General features: G+C 44.7%; 1 long non-coding RNA gene across 1 annotated transcript; it reads left to right on the top strand.

The window, feature by feature from the left end:
* The first annotated feature begins 13149 nt into the window (after window positions 1-13149).
* LOC117435880 (uncharacterized) lies at window positions 13150-13711 on the top strand. Its single transcript, XR_004549414.1, has 3 exons — window positions 13150-13272; window positions 13555-13610; window positions 13685-13711. It is a non-coding gene; the product is annotated as an uncharacterized lncRNA (long non-coding RNA).
* The last annotated feature ends 447 nt before the right edge of the window (window positions 13712-14158 follow it).

The following is a 14158-nucleotide window of genomic DNA, read 5'->3' as shown; positions in this document are numbered from 1 at the left end:
AATAAAAACTAACGTGGATTTTTTCCCACTTTGTGGTTATTCTTTTTTGTCTTTCTTGGCCTCCAAAAAAAGGAAAAACCCCTATATATGCATTGATTTCCTTACTTGGAATTGAAACTGACCCATAATTATACGTTTGCTCAGTTTTTTGTTTGAAGAGTTTTAGGACTTCTAAACAACAACAAAAACAAAAAAAAACCCACCAACAAAAAATCTAAACAAAAAACCTAAAAAAAGGCAAAAAACAAAACACACAAACAAAAACCAAGCCCAATGCCAAATAAACAGACCGACAACAATAGGACCAAAACCCCATCATTTAATTTTGTTATACCCCTACACTTGGTCTGGAAGGTGAATCTATTTAGCATCAAAGTAAGATCTGAGTTTACCATGCAAATGTTGGGAAAATGATTTTTTAATAACTGGCATCCTAAAGTCACCAATGGGAAAAACTGTTTACTTCAGCTGCAGTGCAGCTGTTGTTCTATGACAGTACCTGGAATCATTATTTGCAAATCATCTCCATAATAGATGAGAATCCTCAGCTGAGAAACTACCTTAAATCATCCTATTTATTTAGAAAACAAGAGCTGCCAGATGCTACACCTGGGTCTTCTGATTTCATGAATGAGAGTACTGCTTAAAACAGCTATTGAATTCTTACATGAACCAAGAGTGCATATTAATTAGGAGCATAGGAGGTTTATACAGATATTTTGTACATATTCTTTTTTTTTCCAGCATAGCAAAGCTTTATTTCTCATTTTAAATAACTACCTAACAGAATGAATTTGGAAGTAAGGAAAAAATGTCAGATTAACTCAACAGCTTTTATGCACAACACACTGGATTTGAGAACAGGTTTTGTCCAACCTGGCAGTATATAGTCGTCTATTAAAAAACAGTTTGCTCTTTGAAATGAAACAACACAGAAGAAAGTGATAGCTATCTGTAGTCCTCTGTGAGGCTTATTGCAATTGGTGGGGAAAGCAGTTTATACTAAAGACTTCTAAGGCACTGAACAGTTTATGGGGAACAAGCTGAGTTAAAAAAGTAATGAGTACTGCTGTTAGATCCTCTAAGATGCTTTCATGAAGTTCCCATCTCACTCATATAGCAAATGGAAGAATAGTAATACTGTGCCATGATTCAAAAAAGCAAGTGACATAATCTAAACTATTTAATCTGACACTGGACCCGCAGAATGCAACACAAAAGTTGATTCTGAATTTTTTGCTGAGAGCTGAAGGAGAGTAATATGCTTAATGACAGCCAAAACCATGTAATAGAAAAATCAGTCTTGTAAAAAAGTTTCATTTTCTTTTCATGAGATTATAAATTCAGCTCATAAATATAAGGTTTCTGTTGAGTATTTGAATTGTCTCTGCAAAACCTGTGATTAAAAACACCTGTACACACACATAAAATTGGTATAGCACAATATGAATAACATGTGCTTTAGATGCATAATTAACATCTCAAATACTATTGGTGGGGTCTTTGACAGGGCTGGTTTTGGCAGGATTGAGTAGATATCCCTACTAAATCCTATGATATACAGCCTTTCCTTCAGGAGCTATCTAGAAATAAATTTTGTGTTGCTATTGATAAAATGCAAATGTGATACAAAGAGAGGTGAAATGATCCTTAACAATCTTACACATACAGAATGATCCAATGAGTTTGCTTGCTTTGATTTTTTTAAACAAGCTGCTTGGTAACATAGCGGTATTCGATTACAGGACTCAGAATGAAGAAAACAGGAAACAGTCATGGAAAATGGGGCCATTTCCTTGAAAAATATTCAGTGTTTATAGCAGATAATTAATTTATTCTGAGCTTCCACTTTGATTTAGGGTTAGAAAGGCTTAAGAAAAATGCTTGGTCACTAAAACTGAGCAGAGCTGATAGACATAGTATGTGTCTTTTGAGGAAAAATACTGACTTTTGCTGGGATCTTTGCTGTAGAAAAAAGGCAGCATCACAAACTACTGACAAAGGCTGTCTAGATATAATTAGAGGTGAAGTGGCAGAAATATTTTTCACTGTAATTAAATAATTGTTAAGATATTTATCACTGTATTTGTTGAATCTTTTTTTTTTCTGAGATCCTGCATTTCCTTCTCTTAGGGACATAGATGCAGTGTGTGAATAATCACATAATATAAAGGTTTATCTCGTATATCAGTTTGTATAAGATGATCCAGTGGTTCTTAATGATTCAAGTCTCTTCAGTCTAAATACTGTTATTCTAAATAGGTCAGTATTTCAGTAAACTAAATGATATGTGTGTCCCCAAACACATTGTTTTAATTCAGAAGAGAGCTGCCAAAATTTGTGTCTCTTTTAAAGGATCAAAGGTAATAAAGAAACAGAACAGACATGTCTATAGAGTCAGCAGATGAAAAAGAAAAAATAAAGAATAAAATAAAATGACATATAAAAAAACATTGCAGCTTGAGTGTGTATAGCAAATCATTGCATTTTGGACTGACTATAATAATTATAATTTCTCCAAGTGGTTATCTTAGAACCACAATTTCAACATTATTCAGTTCTATGCTATATCCAAAGTAAAATTAAGATCGATCTTAAATAAAAAAATAAAGGATTTGAAAAAGAAGGGAGAAAACCACAAACACAACAAATAGGAGAATTAAAATCTGTTGTCAAGATTAGAAAATTTAGATACACACATCCTGGTGTACTGACAACTGCCAACATCTATGCAAAATTATTTTGTTTGAGTATCCATGGAAAAGACATGGAGGCATTGTAAATTTTCATGATAACACATCTTTCTTGCTGCTTTGTGAATATCAGCGCATTGAAAAGATATGTAGGAAAAACAAGCAAGCAAACAAAAAAAAACCCTAAAGGCAAACAGATGAGGAATCATACAATGTAAAAGAATAGCTTTCTTTTAGTGTGTACTGATGGCAAATAATCAGCAGGATGTAAACTTTTGTTACCAGGGAGGTTAACTAGCTGATGTTTATCGTGGCTGGCTTCCATGATTCTTTAGGATCTGTGTCATAAGTTTCTCTTAAAAGTCTTTTGAAAATGGTTGTAAAATAACCTTCACAGGTTACAGGTTAATGGAATGGTCTCCTGTTATTGGTATTACAGAGAAAGAGGAGATAACTAGTATCAGCTAAGAATACTTCAAGAATATTTCTTTCCTGTTACTTGCTACATTGGTATCTATGTGTCAAAAATTAAGAGGTAAATGCATATTATTCTTAAAAAACTGTCTCTAAAATAAGTGTTAAATGGTAAAGTTTTGGATGACTTCAGAATAACTCTAGTACAACTAACCCACATCTGATAGTGTAAAAATCCTTTTTATTAATAAAGATCATTAAAATGTTAATTCCTGAAGACTAAACATATGCATATATATATGTAAATTATTATATCATTTAAACTGAATCAGTACTGCAATAGGGAAAAAAAGCCCTGGAGACTTTCCCTCCTCTGCTATTATGAATAAACAAACACTTCAGTGGAATTTCATTGATTCTAGATGAAGATCTGCCTGCCAGTCCCGGATTTCTTTCAACAGCAAACATAAGGAGGTGACTTTTGAAAATTCTAGTGCTTCTGTAGTTCATCTTTCAGTGAAGAAAGTTATGTGGATACCAATAATTTTGAGAACTTTAGGGCTGAGTATAAACATCCAGTGTCCTGTTTAACCTGATATAGTCAATAACTCCATTTCTCCCTACTTAATTTCTAATTCTGATTCCTGCCCTTTGTTAAAACCCCATGTTGTGCCATCACAAGTGTTTAAATTATGCTTGCTCTAGCTGTCAGTCTTAGGGTGAGGTAAATTGCCCCATGGAGATGTGGATTTGCCTTTAGTGTCTACAAAAGTATAAACAGAAGTGACTAGCTTAAATTGAAGTGACCTTTTCAATACTTAATGAAAGTAAATGAATTCCATCTACTGGAAACTACTATCCCCTGCATCTGGTTACTAAAGAATGCATCCTGGTTTTGTGTAAAGAAGCAAAAATCCTCTTTGTCCAGTGAAACACTGGTAAAACCTCCAAACATAAAATATCTGGGGTTTTTAGTAGAACAAATAAGCTGAAGGGAAGTTTGCTTGCTAATAGTATCTGTTCTGTTATTTCCTATATGATATGCATTAGAAAAACTACTGAGCCATCAAAAACATAGATTTCATCTCCATGTCAAATACAGCACTGGTTATAGCTGTGCCTTTTTTTTAGGGAAGCTTGTTAAATTGTTCTTTAAGGACTTCTTGTGAAGGAGAGTCTACCGTTTCTTCACCCCTGTTACAGAGGCACTCCTAACAATCTTTTTGGCTGTAACATAAGCTCATTACTTCTTGTTCTAAGTGGTGTGTATGCAGAAAGCAGAACACACTTTTTATTTATTTAAAATCTTTCCACATGCAGTCCAGTCTTTTTTTACCTGGGATAAATTACTCAATTCTCTCTTATGTTTGGTATTGGCCACAGTGTAACAGACATTCCATATCACTTATTATTTTTTCTAATTGATATTCTCTGTTACCCAACAGATACTAATCATAGAAGCATAGAATGTTTTGCATTGGAATGGATTTTAAAGATTATGTACCCTTACATAGACAGAATCACAGAATCCCAAGGGTTGGAAGGGACCTTGAAAGATCATCTAGTCCACCCCCCCTGCAAGAGCAGGGTAACGTAGCGTACATCACACAGGAACTTGTCCAGGCGAGCCTTGAATATCTCCAATGCAGGAGACTCCACAACTCCCCTGGGCAACCTGTTCCAGTGCTCTGTCACTCTTACAGTAAAGAAGTTCTTCCTGATGTTAACATGGAACCTCCTATGCTCCAGTTTACACCCATTGTCCCTTGTTCTACCACTGGATATCACTGAAAAAAGCCTAACTTCAGCATCCTGACACCCACCCTTTACATATTTGTAAACACATAGACAGGGCATCTTCTAGTAGACCCAAGGTGCTCAAAGCCCTATCCAAACTGGTCTTGAACATTTCCAAGAATGGGGGAGCCACGATTTTTCTGGGTAACATCCTGTGGTGTGGGAATACCCTTACAGTAAAGGTCTTCCTAAAATCTGATCTATATCTATCCTCTTTTATTTTAAAGCCATTTCCTTTTCCTATCACTACATGTCCTTGTAAGAAGTCCTTCTAGATGTCCTATAGGCCCCTTTAGGTATTGGAAGGCTGCTATAAAGTCATCCTGTGGCCTTCTCCAGGCTGAACAAGCCCAACTTTCTCAGCCTGTCTTTGTAGGAGAGGTGCTCCAGCACTCTGATCATCTTTCTGGTTCTCCTCTGGAAGCCCTCTCCTGTGACCTGCTAGCCGTACACCTTTTGATGGAGCCCAGCATACAGTTGGCTTTCTGCCCTGCAAGCACACAATGCTGGCTCATGCTGAGCTTTTCATCTACCAAGACACCTAAATCCTTCTACTCAGGGCTGCTCTCAATCCAGTCCCTGCCCAACCTGCACCTGTGCTTGGGATTGCCCTGACTCAAGTGCAGGACCTTGCACTTGTCCTTGTTGAATTTCATGGGTTTGCACAGGCCCACCCACAGATAAATCTCGTTAGCTCACAGGGACTGATCTGGCATTTCATTCAATATCTAAGACATCCTTATGGAGTTTGTTAATAGAGGATATCTGTCTTTCTGGAGTGGGGAAATCTGGACTGGGGAGCTAAATGAATCACATAACACGTTTAAATTTGGACAGTGAATATTCTCTGAACTCCACTGGCTCTATCTTCACTGACTATAATGTAGACATCCGACTTGTGGGAACTTAAGGTTGAGATGCAAAAAACCCCTATCTGTATGTTTCAATTTTAACTAACCAGTGATGCAAAGACCATCCAGTGGTTTAATGTCACAGAACAACTGTTCAATATCAGCTTGTTCAGGAACTGGAGAGTATTTGAATTAAGTTGGTGACTAGATAACTTTTTTCCCCACACTCGTTTAAAGCACAAAACTGAATGAGAGGCATTTATGAGAGCTTCTGAATGGAGGTAGCTTCATGAGTAAAGGATTTTCCTCTTAAGAATACCTGTTTATTTGAATTGTGAGGGTCTAAAAGAAATTGATTAAAAAAATAATTAATTCCAGTGGTGATTATAGAAGATTATAATACTAGGTTTCATGACAACTGATGTACATGATCTGCAAAGCCCCACAGAAAATGTTTTGCTCATCATCAATTCTTTGTAATGTATATTTGCATTAGACATTAAATTAGTTTGTGAGTATCCTGAAAAAGCTGCAATGTAAAGTTGCATGTTCGTGCAGAATATAGTGTAATAGGCTCTGTTTCTAATATGGATTAAGGGGCATTATTAGGATACCAAAAGTAAATACAAAAATACCCTTAGCTGATAATCAAGAGAAAAAAAAATCTAAATTGGAATATTTTGTTTGTATTACCTGTACCATTTTTACAAGATCTGGGTTGACTGTAAAAGATACACAATTGTGATTGAGAATACATACATTTGGTTATATTTCCAAGGAAACTGCAATATTTATTAATTCCCAACACCTATTTCTTACCTTTTGTTGTTACTAGTCCAAATTATATGTGTGTGAAAACCCTATTTAGAGCAGGAATTTTTAATGTGACTTGTATAGCCTGGAAATACTATTCTGTGACCTACTCTGTGTATTCTATACATATTCTCATTTAATTTACACTGCTTTTGCAGTGCATATTGCCTATTTTATGAAATTAAAATATAAGCGGCAGGGAGTTATCTAAAAAAATAATGAGATTTCTTATGAGTGATTCAATGCTGAATTGCTTGACAAAACAAGTGTATGTAGTCAGAAGACAGAACAAAACTTGATAAGCATGCAATGTGACAAAGCCTCAATATGAAAATAATACGCTTGAGAATATAGCACTCACTAAGAGCATGTTATTTCATATAAATGTAGCTCAGTCATCTGTCAGTTCTTCTGTTTTGGTACTGCAGCACTGCTACACCTGAGAATCCTCTATCTCCAGATTAATCCCAATGGCTGTGCAATGTAAATTTGAAAAAAACTGAAAAAAAAGAAAAAAATTAAATTGCAATGCAAAAGTACTATAATGTACTGTTGAAAAACTTAGATCCACCGGTTTAGACAACTTATTTCAAATAAAATTACATCTAGGCTAAATGTTCCTCACTTAAACAATCTTAGGCATTACAGCTCTTGAGAAATAATATCTTTTAGTGCAGAGGACGGCCTCTAAACAAAACCAACCAAACAAATGAAAAAAACAAAACCAAACAAACACTTATATATTTAAAAAAGGGATTTTTTTTTAGTCTTTAGCATGATAATTATGGACAAACTTTTTTCTAACTCTAAAAAAATTATCTCCATTAAAATTGCTGTGCAATCATTTAATGTTTCATTTACCTGAATAATATTCTAAGATTAATATTAGCTTCAAAACTTGGACTTAAGATCACTGAATTTTTAGCTGTGGAGACGTAAAAATAGTTCAGTGGGCTTCTTCCTGCCTGAAAACTTGCTCTTGAAGTATAACATTTTACTTATAAATGGTTTGTTGGCAAAATAGAAAGTGTTTTGGATAATCTCTCATAGCAAGTGAGATGATAAAACTTTCCTATGTGGGGATTTATTTTTTCTGTACCAAATATGCTGCTTTATGTATAGATTGTATCAATATTGACTCATATGACAGTTTTTGAGTCTCCAAAACTTAGAGATGTGCTGTTTCTAAAGGAATTTTCATCACTTCATTATCTGTGGTTGCACTTGTAAATAAAATTGTGCTACAGAACACTCCTGGGCACTAAAACTCCCTTGCATACACTCCTAAGCTCTTAAAACTGTGTCTGGCACCACTTTGGCCCATATCAACTAGCAGATAGGCTGCAGAACCAAGCCTCATCATAATGCCAAGGATCAAGCATCACTCCTGATTGTCCTGGGTTCAGTTCTAACAGTTATTTTCCTCCTTCATAGTAACTGGTGAAGTGCTTTGTTTTCATCTTTAGTCTGAGAATAATGCTGTTAACAAACTGATGTCTTAGTTATTCCTAAGTAATGCTTGCCGCAGTTCATGGACTTTTCAGTCTCTTATGCTCTGCAAGTGTGGAGAGGCACAAGGACATCTGACCAAAACTAGCCAAAGGGCTATTCCATACCACAACACATCATGCCCAGTATATAAACTTGGGGCAGTTACCCAGAAGGCCCAGATTGCTACTTGGGTCAGGCTGGGTGTTGATTGGCAGGTAGTGAGCAGTTCTATTGTGCATCGCTGCTGTTTGTTGCTTTCTCTTTTCCCCCTTTTCTCTCCCCTTGTTATTTCCCTTATCATTATTATTTTTGGTGGTAGCAGTACTGGTTTTGTGTTATACCTTAGTTACTGGGCTGTTCTTATCTCAGCCATTGGGAGTTACATTCTTTTGATTCTCCTTCCCATCTTTCTGGGAGCAGGGGTTTGGGTGGGAAGAAGGGAGGGAGCAAGCAAATGGCTGTGTGGTTCTGAATTACCAGCTGGGCTTAAACCACGACACATATATAGGCATGTATAAGCATATATAGGCAACTAGGAGAAATCTCTGGATAGGTAGCTCTTGTCCTTCTGGAGACATCAGCTGGCAATACCATACTGTTACTGCTGGGACAAGTGAGGCTGTGGAATTCCTGAGGTATGGGGAAGGTAGTTTATTTCCACAAGTACTGAGTGAGCCAACTAGGAAAGGTGCCCTCCTAGACTTCTCTTTGTGAATCAAGAGGCATGCATGTGAGGTGTGATGGTAGGAGGCTGTCTTGGCCATCCTAATCCCAAAGACCTTGAGCTCAAACTTTTGGGTGTCATGAGGGAAAAGTTCAGCAGAGTTGCTATCCTGGGTATCAAGAGAGCAAAACTGAAGCTGCAGAGGGACCTACTTGGCAGGGTCTCCTGTCCATGAGCTTTTGAGGACTTAGGGGACCATGAGAGCTGCTCGCTTTTAAAGAACCAGCTTTTGAAAGCAGAGGAGCAGCAATCCCATCTTGTCAATGGAAGTCAATCAGGTGCAGCAGAAAGCAGCTTGGAACTCCTCCTGGAAGTGGGGTGGGAACAGAAATCGTGTGCTCTCCAGAAGCAAGGTGGAGCTTCTCAGGGAGACTACTGAGCTGTGGCTCACACATGGAGGGAGACATCATGGAAGGCCAAAGCTCAAGTAGAGATGAAACTGGTCAGTGTTCCATCAGACAACAAAAGGCTTTTGGAAGTATGCTAATAACAAGTGGAGGCCTAAGGAAAGTACTGGACTGATACTTTATGAAGATGGCCACTGAAAAGTGGGGATGAAGAAAAGACAGAGTCATTTAATGCTTTAGTATTGCCTCAGAATTCAGTGTGCATGATAGACTTGGGATTCCCCAGGTCCTGTGAGTCAGAAGACCATGGCTGCAGGAGCGATGACTTTCCATTGGTGGACACTGCAGTTGTAAGGGAGCAGTCCTTGGGTCTGGAGCTGGACATGGGCATACTGGGGAGAGACCCACAGGGCTCCGCCCCACCTGGGCCCCCAGGTTTCAGAACCGAGGTTACCATGGTGTTTGGTACTAACCCGGTGCTGGCCCAGCAACGGCTCCAGTGCCTGCACGAACGGTGCTGAGAGTGGCAGCACCAGCAGCACTGGGGGTTCCAACCTCTTGCGGAGGTGTGCTCCCATCCTGAGCGTTACGAGTGTTTTATTTGCCAGTCCTCTCGTGCCCTGTCACGATGGGGCAGTGGCTCTGCTGCTGCGGGTCCAGGTGGGTTCCCCCACAGCTCGGGCATACACTGGCAGAGGCGGGCCTCGCAGCAGCCGCCTTGCTCATATCTGATGCTGTCTGCCCTGCAGGGATGACCCTGGCCCCGACCAGCAGTGTGAGCCTGACCTGGCTTTGCCCGAGCCACTGCTCCGGGCACATGTGCGGGTGACCCAGGGCTGTGGCCAGAGGAAGAAGAGGGACCTCCTCCTCTTCAAGGACACCCTGATCATCGCCAAGACCAAGTAAGACAGCCAGAGCCCAGCTGCCTTTCCTCCCAAGCCCTGGTCCTGGCACCAGGGCACCAGAACAGGGACAGCCAACGAGCAGGCCCAGGTCCATGGCACCCTGGTACTGGATGCACCTATGGCCATGCCCATGGCAGGTGGGCACAAGGGGGGCCAGTGTGCTCAGCCACCTCCAGCTCACTCCCTGCCGCTCCTCTCTGCAGACGTGGCAGCACCCCACGCCCGCTGCTCTCCCTGGCCCTGGGCCTGCTCCAGGTGCTGAGCAGCGGGAAGGGCTCAGCTGGCGATGTGGCCGAAGAGGAGGAGGAGGAAGGGAAGGCCTCCAGCTCCCTTGTCTTCCTCTGGCCCTCTGGCTCCTGTGTTGTCACCTTCTGGTGAGACCCAATTCAATATCCTACCCAGAGGGATGGGCCGCACCTCTGCCCTGCCCCATGGGGCATCCTCTGCTGGGGCACAGCAGGCACTCAAGCTGTTTCTCCTCTCTTTTGGCAGCTCCCGAGTAGTGAAGGACCTCTGGGTCAGCGCCTTCCTTGGGTAAGCCCTTGCCTGGAACTGCAGCATAGGCTGCCCATGCTCCCATAATGGGGGGATGCTCCATGAGTGGCATCCAGACAATCAGAACACAACTCTGCTGAGTTGGGCAGGGGTGCCCCACAGCTGCAGGCAGAGGCTTCCCACAGCTGCAGGCAGTGGTGTCTCCAGTGCTGAGTAGGCACAGTTGGCAGAGCTGCTTCATCCAGCTGTGTCCAGCCAACACCTGTCCAGCCCCATCCTCACCACTGCCCCTGCTCCCGCTCCACTGCCAGGCGGTCCCGGCTGTTCCTGTCAGTGTGGAAGTGCTCCCCAGGCTGGCAGCAGAGGGAAGAGCTGGCTTGGGTCTCACACAGCTCTTCCTCTTCCCCTTCCCCATGCACAGACCACCGGAAGGAGTTCGGGGAGCCCGTGTGACCCAGCTGCCTTCTATAAAGCTGGTTCTGAAAGAGCTGAGTGGCCGCCATGGTGTGAGTGTCCCTCCTGCCTCTGCTCTGCCCCAGGGCCTGCCCCAGCCCAGCATCAGCTGCATCCCTCCTCACCTTCTGCTCTTTTTCCCTTGCCCAGGGGACAACCCTGGATGCCGGCAGCCTGGAGAAGCTGCTCCAGCGCCAGGCTCAGGTCAGGGTCCCTTGCGGTGCAATCTCCCCCATCCCCACCTCTCACACAGCCAGGGGCTGATGCAGCTCTTCAGGGGCCCTTCCTGCTGTGGGGCTCCTTGGTGAGTGCAGCCCATTTCTTGCAGGCTGGTGCCAGGCAGCTGCCAGCAAGTGAAGGCGGACGTGGCTACGTGGATGGTGAGTATGGAGAAGACAGGGGCAGGATGGCCCTTCTCTCCTGCTCTTGCAGGCAGGCACATGTGCTGCCAAGGGGCTGCCACTGCCCTTTCCTCAGAGCATGTGCATCCCCATCACTCTGCAGCAGGAGAGAGCTGAACCCCGGGGCCCCTTGGTCCCAAATGATGCTGCCTCCTGCATGCCCTTGGTGATGGGGAAAGAGCACTGAGGGAGTTTGGGAGCACTCTCCTGGTGCTTTTCCTCCAAAGCTCTTTGCTCTGTTTCCCCTGGCAGCAGGCGGGACCCGCAGGAGCAGGAGGTGGAGGCTGCCCTGGCCATTGGCACGGACAGGGACCTCGGCTGCCTTAGGGGCACCAGGGCCATCAGGCTCTGCAGGTACAGGAGCTCTGTTTGGCCGGCCCCTGGCAGATCTGTTCAGCCAGGATGGCATGCTGCCACAGCCCATTCAGGTAAGGCAGTGTGGGCAGGGGAGTTCCCATCCCATCCCATTGGCTCCTCTATAGAGGCTGTCCCCAGCACCTACCTCAGGGCCTGTCTCCAGCCCAGCATCTCTCCTCCGCTGTGCCCTCAGGACCTGCTGGCTCTGCTCAGTGAGCACGGCCCATCCACGGAGGGGATATTCCGTCTGGCAGCCAGCCAGCGTGCCTGCCGGGAGGTCAGGGAGGCCCTGGACAGCGGGGTTCCAGTACAGCTGGAAACCCAGCCCGTGCTGCTGCTGGCTGTCCTCCTGAAGGTGAGCCCTGCTGACCCAGAGCCCTGCAGCTCCGGACTCTCTTGGTGCTGATGGGCACCTGTGGGAGCACAAGCACAAACCCAGCTGCCTGCTCATGAGACAGAGGGTTGGGGATGATGTGGGTGCTCCTGGGGGCAGTGGCGAAAGCCTCATGTGGAGCCCTTGGCACTGCAGGACTTCCTCTGGAATATCCCCTCTAAGCTCCTCAGTGTCCATCTGTATGAGGAGTGGATGAGAGCCATGGAGAAGTCCAGCAGGCAGGAGAGGCTGGCAGCGCTGAAAGAGTAAGTATGGCAGCATCCAGCAGGGACTGGCACAGGCTGGGACTCCAATGAAAAGCAGTGGCCTGCCTGAAATAGCCATGGCTCCTGCAAGCCACCTCCTGCTGCTGTGGGGTTTATGTTTGGGGGGAAAGTGGCACTGAAAAGCTTTTCTCTCTGGGGATCACTTCCCACAGGCACTGGGCTTTGCTCCAACAAGGGCCTCTTTCAGAAGAGCAGGGTGGGAGGGAGGTGGCCGTATCTCAGCAAAGGCAGTCCCTCTGCTGTAGAGCAGGCAGTGGCCTTGGGTGAGATCAGCCTGGGAGACCTGTGTTGTCAACACCGACTTCATTAACGCTGTGCTCCTGTTCCCTCAGGGTGGCCAGCAGGCTACCAGTGGCCAACCTGCTCCTGCTGCGGCAGCTGCTGTCGCTGCTCAGCGGCATCAGCAAGAGCGTGGCCACAACCAAAATGACTGCTGGGAACCTGGCCATCTGCCTGTCACCAAACCTCCTGAGCCCACCCCAGGAGCTGCCCCTGGATGTCCTGGCTCAGGAGACAGGGAAGGTACGCTGTGTTCACCACCCAGCTACAGCGTCCCCAGCCCAGCCCAGCTTTGCTGCTCAGAGGGTCCTGGCTGCTCCCTCCCATCAGCAAAGCCATGGGGCAGCAGCCGGGAAGAGCAGCCCCATGGCTGCACCTTCCTGCACAGAAGCATGGGTCAGGCTGGGAAGGGCTGTTTGAGCCCTCATCAGCCCCCTCAGTGAAACCAGTGGTTTGCTGTGTGCAGGTGACCCAGCTTGTCGAGTTCCTCATCCACCACCACGAGGAACTCCTTGGAGAGCAGGTGGCCAGGGTGGCCAGCGAGGGGGCCAAGGAGACACCAGCACCACAACCAGAGCTGGAAACAGCAGAGGTAAGTGAAGTGCACGAGCAGTGTGACAACAAAAGGCTCCCCTCTCAGAGGTGGGGCTGCTGCCACCACAGGGACAAGCACGCTCATCCACCAGCCTGCAGCTCTGCCAAAGTGCAGAGCAAGGCTGAGGCAGGTTGGCCATCCCACTTTGTGAGGTGAACCCACCACAGCTGGCTCAGCTGAGCTGAGCAAACCCATCCAAGGGATGTGTCTTTTAGAGCCAGGGTAGCAATTGTGCAGGGAGTTCCTTGCCCCATGCTAACCTACACATTTGCATTGCAGGTGCCTCCTGTTGCTCCTGAGAGCAAACAGCAGAGGAGCTTTTCCGGGGAGAAAAGGTAAAAGTGCCTGGCTTTGTTTGGTTCAAGGTAATCGTGGCTTCACCTGTCTAACAATACTGTTGAATGCAAAGCTTCCCAGGTTCTTCGCAGAACACCAGGAAGCAAAGAGCAGCCTGGGAAGAGGGCAGCGACGGGCCACCGTGCCCAAAGAAGATCAAAACTGAGCTGCCAGGGATGGGAAACTGAAAAAGCAGGGGAATAACAAGGCACTCAGGTATGTAGCAGAGCCTGTGCTCCATCTTTTTGCTAAGTTCTGAGTATAGGAAATGCTTCTGAGGTGCACAGAATGGTCCTGCCCTGGAGGAACATGTATGTCAGGAGAGACTACCCCAGCATTGCCTGCCAACCTCTGATTTGAGTATGGCAGAGCAAGAGATGCTGCTGCTTGGGTTTTGGAAAAGACCATATCCCAGCTTCCCAGGCTCCCTGCCGAGCCCTGCTGCCTGGCAAGGTGGCACTGCACATCTCTGTCAACTTCCTGTGCTCCGAAGGTGTTGTATGTATTGAGAAGGGATCAAAGCAACACTGTAGTTGCCAGTAAGGAG

The sequence above is a fragment of the Melopsittacus undulatus genome, chromosome 2 (assembly GCF_012275295.1).
Source record: "Melopsittacus undulatus isolate bMelUnd1 chromosome 2, bMelUnd1.mat.Z, whole genome shotgun sequence".
Taxonomy (NCBI): domain Eukaryota; kingdom Metazoa; phylum Chordata; class Aves; order Psittaciformes; family Psittaculidae; genus Melopsittacus; species Melopsittacus undulatus.
This window is presented reverse-complemented; position numbering and strand designations above follow the sequence as displayed.